Genomic DNA, 6,853 nt, shown 5'->3' with positions numbered 1-6,853 from the left:
TAAACCTCATTTTAAGAATAGACTTGAGCTTAATCAAACTCTCATTCTCATGCAAATTCACATCCTTAGCCTATATTAGTTTGGTTGCTTGAGGACAAGCAATAATTCAAGTTTGGTTTGTGATGCGTGAGCATCTTTCTTGCCTTTTTCTAGTGAATTTGCATTTAAATTATTGAGTTTAATCAAGAATTAATTATCTTTTAGCCACTATGGATGCTACTTTGGGTTTCGTGTAATTTTGTTTATTTTTGGTAGCATTTGGCTGGATTTGATGGAAAGGAAGCTTACACAAATGGAAGGAGCTCAAGAATTAAAGAAGATGATCAGCGAGGAGCGACGCGTGCGCGTACCTAACGTGTACGCGTGATTTGGAGCTTTCCATGGTGACGCGTGCGCGTACCTGACGCGTACGCGTGAAAAGCGAATTTGTGCAGCGACGCGTGCGCGTACCTGACGCGTACGTGTGACACGCAGAATAGACCATCAATACATATGCGTGACTGACGCGTACGCGTGACATGCGCGACGTACAGAGAAAGCAGAAAATGTTGGGGCAATTTCTGGGCCCCACTTTTGCACTCAAGTAAGGCGCAGCTCTCTACCAAGTTAGGCGCAGATCCAGTGAAGCCAAGCGGTCTCCACGTTACAAGGCGTGGATTAGTTAATTGATTCTAATTCAAATTTGAATTTGAATATAGAAAAAGATATTATCTTAATTTTAGATATTAGATTTTAAATTAATTAGGATTAGTTATAAAAAGGAGAAACTTTTCTTCTTTAGTAGGGGATTCCGGGGGATTCCATTAGGGAATTCTATATAAATTTACAATCCATACTTCCAATTTACCAGAATCCTTAGTTTTCTTCTCTGAATCATGAGCAACTAAACCTCCATTGTTAAGGTTTGGAGCTCTGTCTATGTATGGATTGATTTTATTGCTTTTTTCTATTTTAATTCATGTATGGATTTATAATTCAAGAATTGTTTTCGCTCTTTATCTTATGAATTTGGGTGGAACGGAAGTATGACCCTCTTTCTATTTGAGTTCTTGTATAACTTGGAAAAGCGCTTTACTTGAACAACAGCTTAAAAACATATTCTCTTAAATTTTAATTATCTGTACTTAACGGGATACGTTACATATAATCTTTTTATTTTTGGATAATTAGAGTTTTTGTGGCATATAAACTGGAATTTCATCATCACCCTCTAATTGGAATTAATTGACCAAGGAATTGGCAGTTGATGAATTTTAGGGGAGACTAGAAAGGTCTAAGGAATTAGGGTTTAGTCACATATAGTTTGCCATAGATTAAATCCTACATGATTAAAATAGTTAGTAAGAAAAGTTAATCCGGAAAAATAGATAACTTTGAAGCCTTAACTGTTTTCTCCATATTTTATTTCCAAACCATTTACTTTACTATTTTAGTTTCTGCACAATTGTTTAATGCTCTTTGAACATCCAACACTCTTTTCTGCTTGCCTAACTAAGTAAGTCATTTAACCATTGTTGCTTGATCCATCAATCTTCGTGGGATCGACCCTCACTCACCTGAGGTATTACTTGGTACGACCCGGTGTACTTGCCGGTTAGTTTGTTGGTTATAAAAAGCGGCATAAAAACTTGGTGTGATTATTTATAACCCACAAACTAATCGGCAAGTGCACCGGGTCGTACCAAGTAATACCTCAGGTGAGTGAGGGTCGATCCCACGAGGATTGATGGATCAAGCAACAATGGTTGATTGATGAGCTTAGTCAGGCAAACAGAAAAGAGTGTTGGATGTTCAAAGAGCATTAAATAATCGTGCAGAAACTAAAATAGTAAAGTAAATGGTTTGGAAATAAAATATGGAGAAAACAGTTAAGTTTTCAGAGTTATCTATTTTTCCAGATTAACTTTTCTTACTAACTATTTTAATCATGTTGGATTTATTTTATGGCAAACTATATGTGACTAGACCCTAATTGCTTAGACCTTTCTGGTCTCCCCTAAAATTCATCAACTGCCAATTTCTTGGTCAATTAATTCCAATTAGAGGGTGATGATCAAATTCCAGTTTATATGCCACAAAAACTCTAATTATCCAAAAATAAAAGGATTATATGTCACGTATCCTGTTAAATTCAGATAATTAAAATTTAGGAGAAAATATTTTTAAGCTGTTGTTCAAGTAAAGAGCTTTTCCAAGTTATACAAGAACTCAAAGAGAAAGAGGGTCATACTTTTGTTCCACCCAAATTCATAAGATGAAGAGCGAAAACAATTCTTAAATTATAAATCCATACATGAATTAAAATAGAAAAAGCAATAAAATCAATCCATACAAATAGACAGAGCCCCTAACCTTAACAATGGAGGATTAGTTGCTCATGGTTCAGAGAAGAAAATAAAGATTCTGATAAAATGTATTTTGGTAGTCTAGAATTGAATGAAAAGTTCAATGTTGCATATCCTTTTATATCTAATCCTAATAAATTTAAAATCTATCTTCTAAAATTAAAAATAATATCTTTTCCTAAAAATAATATTTGAATTTAAATTAGAATTAATTAACAAGTCTTCAGTTGATGGGTGGGGACCACTCCTTTTGTCCATTCTGCAGCTTCTAATATGTGTTTTCTGGGCTGAAAACTGAGTCAACCATAACTAATATAGGTTTAGGATGTGAATTTGCATGAGAATGAGAGTTCGATTAAGCTCATGTCTCTTCTTATAGTGGGGTTTACAACTGCAATCTTGAATAGTTTTGGCATCTCACTCTCCTTTAAATCAGAAGGATGTCACTGTCATTTGGAATTAGAATCCGGATAATATTATGAATTCTCTGATCTTTTATAACTCAATTTAATCCTTAAACACAACAATTTTTTCTGGTGCTTTGCACCTTGAGCCTAGCCATGACTTTAAATGTTTTGTCTCAAGCTTTACTTGACACAGAAACACCACAAGCACTTAACTGGGGAACTCTTTTTGGAGTTTTGATTTTTCTTTCAGCTACTCCCAGACAGTGGTGCTCAAAGCCTTTGGCGTACTCTTCTAATTGCAATTGATATCGACTCTAAATGTTTTGTCTCAAGGATTACTTGACACAAGAACACCACCAGCATATAACTAGGGAAACAACTCTTTGAGCTTTTAATGATGTCTGACCTCCCTAGTCATTGATGCTCAGAGCCTTGGACCTTGCTTCTTTTTTCTTTTTCTTTTTTTTCATTGCTGTTTCTTTTGCTTCAAGGATTAAATTTTTTTGTTTATTTCAGAGAAATCACAATAATTCTCTAAATCCCTGTTCCTTGTACATTAACATTCTTTGATTCAAATTTAAATATGCACTATTCATGTCATGCATTCAGAGTCACAGAAAGTACCACCACATCTAAGTAAATAAGACTATTCTTTATTATAAACTTACTTTCTCATGCAATGTATCACTTCTGTATTTTTTATTTGAATTCAAGCTCAGAGAGTGATACATGAGACATCTTTTCGGAAGTAAAGCAATTAAGAGAAAACTAAACTAGACCTAGGATTCTAACTAATAAGGGATCATGCAATAAACAAAGCAAAACAGCAGAAAACTGGAACATAATATAGTAAAAGCGGGAAGGAATATAGAATGAAAGGAACTCAACCACCTTAGTTATCCTAGCGGTTATTTTATTCTTCAGATTGTGCTCCTAAGCGAAGCGTCAACACCAAACTTAAAGGTTTGCTTATCCTCAAGCAAAGAAGAACTGAAAACAGAAAGAAACAATTATTATAATGAAAGAAGAATAGAAGGATAAAAGAACAAGAGAGAATTAGGATTCGGAGAGAGAGAAAGAAAATTAAAACTGAGTGGCGAACTAGTGTAATTGTGCGGCGCAAGCGACGTGTACGCGTACGGCACGCGTACACGTGGGGCGCAAAATTTTCATAATCACGCGTTAGCGTCAGGCACGCGGTTGGTTTTGTGCGATTCGTGCGAAGCCATTATTTAAGCACACGCACAACTCTCTGTTTGCGTGGCTTGGGAACCACTATTTTCATACGACGCGTGCGCATCATGCACGCGCACGCGTAGATGGCCATTTGTGCATATGACACGCACGCATCAGGGACGCATACTCGTGAACAAGTTTTGTGCTTCTAGCACACTTCCAGCCTTAAGCCAGCACAACTCTCATCCAAAACACTTATTTACGTCGATTATTAAGGTCACGCGTATGCGTCGATGATGCGTACGTGTGGAGTGCCAAAATCATGAATGACGCGCACGCGTGGGCTTGTTTGTGCAAAAGGCATCATTCCTGCGCCACTCCCGCACAGCTCTCTATTCATTTTTATTTTTCATGCACACCCATCTGATACGTGCGTGTCAGCGACGGTTGCGCGTCAGGTGCTCTTTTTTTTGTGTCCGGCTCCTGTTCTAAGATAGCTGCATGATCTAAAAAACAGTAAACTTAGTAAAAATCAAATAAGAAAGAAAACTACTACTACGAAAAATAGCTAAGGATACCAATTTATCGGGTTGCCTCCCGACAAGCACTTCTTTAACGTCACTAGCTTGACGGTCAGTTCTGTTAGTTCAGTAGATGAGTGGACCTCTGGCGATCAATCTCGCCTCCAAGATAGTTCTTCAGCCTCTGGCCATTCACTATAAATTTTCTGTCAAAATTCTCTTCCTATTTTTCCACATGACCATATGGTGAAGCTCTGGTAACCATAAACAGTCCTGACCACCAGGATTTCAGCTTTTCGGGAAAGAATTTGAGCCTTGAATTATATAGAAGCACTCTTTGTCCTGGCTCAAAGACTCTGATGGCAATTTTCTTGTCATGTAGTAGCTTGGTTCTCTCCTTATAGAGCTTGGCATTCTTATAGGCTGAATATCTAAATTCATCAAGCTCATTGGTGCACGAAACTGTGATACACAATGGCGCCAACAACTTGGGTACGCACAATTGCAATCTCAACTCTTTTTCACAACTTCGCACAACTAACCAACAAGTGCACTGGGTCGTCCAAGTAATAAACCTTACGTGAGTAAGGGTCGATCCCACAGAGATTGTCGGCTTGAAGCAAGCTATGGGCACCTTGTAAATCTCAGTCAGGCGGATTAAAATGGTTATAGAGTTTTGATAATTGAAAGATAAATAGACATAAAATAAAGATAGAGATACTTATGTAATTCATTGGTGGGAATTTCAGATAAGCGTATAGAGATGCGTTATTCCTTCTGAATCTCTGCTTTCTTACTGCCTTTATCCAATCCTTCATACTCATTTCTATGGCAAGCTGTATGTTGGGGATCACCATTGTCAATGGCTACCGTTCGTCCTCTCAGTGAAAATGGTCCAAGTGCGCTGTCACTGCACGGCTAATCATCTGTCGGTTCTCAGTCATGTTGGAATAGGATCCATTGATCCTTTTGCGTCTGTCACTACGCCCAACACTTGCAAGTTTGAAGCTCGTCACAGTCATCCCATCCCAGATCCTACTCAAAATACCACAGACAAGGTTTAGACTTTTCGGATCTTAAGAATGCTGCCAATTGATTCTAGCTTATACCACGAAGACTCTGATAGTGAACCAGAAGGCTAAGAGATATGCATTCAAGCTTGTTTGCATGTAGAACGGGAGTGTTTGTCAGGCACGCGTTCATAAGTGAGAATGGTGATGAGCGTCACATAATCATCACATTCATCATATTCTTGTGTGCGAATGGATATCTTAGAACAGGAATAAGCATGAATTGAATAGAAAATAGTAGTAATTGCATTAATACTCGAGGAACAGCAGAGCTCCACACCTTAATCTATGGTGTGTAGAAACTCCACCGTTGAAAATACATAAGAACAAGGTCCAGACATGGCCGAGAGGCCAGCCCCCAATGTCTAAGATCGCATAAACTGATCAAAGATAGATACCAAGATGAAAATACAATAGTAGAAAGTTCTATTTATACTAAACTTGTTACTAGGGTTTACAGAAATAAGTAAATGATGCAAAAATTCACTTCCAGGCCCACTTGCTGTGTGCTTTGGCTGAGCATTGAAGCTTTCACGTGTAGAGGTCTTCCTTGGAGTTAAACACCAGCTTTGGTGCCAGTTTGGGCGTTTAACTCCAACTTTTATGCCAGTTCTGGCGTTTTGACGCCAGAAAAGGGCAGAGAGCTGGCGTTTTGATGCTATTATATATTGCTAGAAAGCCCTGGATGTCTACTTTCCAACGCAATTGAGAGCGCTCCATTTGGAGTTCTGTAGCTCCAGAAAATCTACTTCAAATCTAGAGAGGTCAGAATTCAACAACATCTGCAGTCCTTTGTCAGCCTCTGAATAAAATTTTTGCTCAAGTCCCTCAATTTCAGCCAGAAAATACCTGAAATCACAGAAAAATACACAAACTCATAGTAAAGTCCAGAAATGTGAATTTTGCTTAGAAACTAATAAAAATATACTAAAAACTAATTAAAACATACTAAAAACTATATAAAAACAATGCCAAAAAGCGTATAAATTATTCGCTCATCACAACACCAAACTTAAATTGTTGCTTGTCCCCAAGCAACTGAAAACAAAATAGAATGAAAATAAGAGAATATACAATGAATCCCACAGTATCAATGAAACATAGTTCTAATTAGATGAGCATGGCTTGTAGCTTTTTGCTTCTGAACAGTTTTGGCATCTCACTTTTTCCTTTGAAATTCAGAATGATTGGCATCTATAGGAACTTAGGATTTTAGATAGTGTTATTGATTCTCCTAGTTCAGTACGTTGATTCTTGAACACAGCTACTTTATGAGTCTTGGTCGTGACCCTAAGCACTTTGTTTTCCAGTATTACCACCGGATACATAAATGC

The sequence above is a fragment of the Arachis hypogaea genome, chromosome 7, assembly GCF_003086295.3.
Source record: "Arachis hypogaea cultivar Tifrunner chromosome 7, arahy.Tifrunner.gnm2.J5K5, whole genome shotgun sequence".
In the NCBI taxonomy this organism is placed as follows: domain Eukaryota; kingdom Viridiplantae; phylum Streptophyta; class Magnoliopsida; order Fabales; family Fabaceae; genus Arachis; species Arachis hypogaea.
Note: the sequence above shows the minus strand (reverse complement) of the source record.